The 890-nt window shown below is 43.9% G+C and overlaps 1 non-coding gene across 1 annotated transcript; it reads left to right on the top strand.

The window, feature by feature from the left end:
• The first annotated feature begins 429 nt into the window (after nucleotides 1-429).
• Nucleotides 430-548, top strand: LOC117121599. The gene has a single exon (XR_004447603.1). It is a non-coding gene; the product is annotated as a 5S ribosomal RNA (ribosomal RNA).
• The last annotated feature ends 342 nt before the right edge of the window (nucleotides 549-890 follow it).

The following is an 890-nucleotide window of genomic DNA, read 5'->3' as shown; positions in this document are numbered from 1 at the left end:
CAGCCTGGGAATACCGGGTGCTGTAGACTTTTTACATTTTTCCTCCAAATTCTAAAGTAGGGGTGTGTGAAAGTCCACACGACCTCAGGCCCACCATAGTTGAGGCTGAGATGCAAACATTTTGAGAATATGGACCTCTTGAAGTGCCCGGAAATTGCACTCTTAGGCCTTAAAAAATCATATAGGTACTATGATTCGAGGCTTCTGTCTAAAGCATTTAATGCCGTACGGTAGTAAAATGGTTGGTTTATTGTTCAACACCGGTGTTTGTAAAATATGTAATCGCGCAGCAGAGTGGTCAGGGGAGTTAGAGGAAATCCCCACCAGACAAGCGCGCGTTGATATAAAACGTCATCAATCACAGAGTTTCAGGATTGGTTAATTATGCTATATGCCGAGATTAACTATGAGTGGAATTACCACTCAAATGTCTACGGCCATACTAAGTTGAAAACACCGGTTCTCGTCCGATCACCGAATTTGAGCAACGTCGGGCCCGGTTAGTACTTGGATGGGTGACCGCCTGGGAATACCGGGTGCTGTAGACTTTTTACATTTTCCCCCAAATTATAAAGTAGGGGTACGTGAGAGTCCACACGACCTCGGGCCCACATAGTTGGGGCTGAGGTGCAAACATTTTGAGAATATGGACCTCTAAGTACCCGGAAATTGCACTCTCATACCTTAAAAATCATACAGGTACTTTATGTTCATATCAACAATACGCAATTAATTCGCTGGTGTTAGGTTCGAGGGTCGTTTCAACAAAACGGCAGTCTTCTTCTGTCTAAAGCATCCTATTTAGTGCCGTAGTAAAATGGTTTATATATTGTTCAACACCGGTGTTTGTAAAAAATGTACTCGCGCAGCAGAGTGGTCAGGGGAGTCAG

This window comes from Anneissia japonica, unplaced genomic scaffold, assembly GCF_011630105.1.
Source record: "Anneissia japonica isolate Jap-2015-1 unplaced genomic scaffold, ASM1163010v1 scaffold124262_len906_cov109, whole genome shotgun sequence".
NCBI classification, from domain to species: Eukaryota; Metazoa; Echinodermata; class Crinoidea; order Comatulida; family Comatulidae; genus Anneissia; species Anneissia japonica.
Note: the sequence above shows the minus strand (reverse complement) of the source record. Positions and strands in the feature narration are given on the sequence as shown.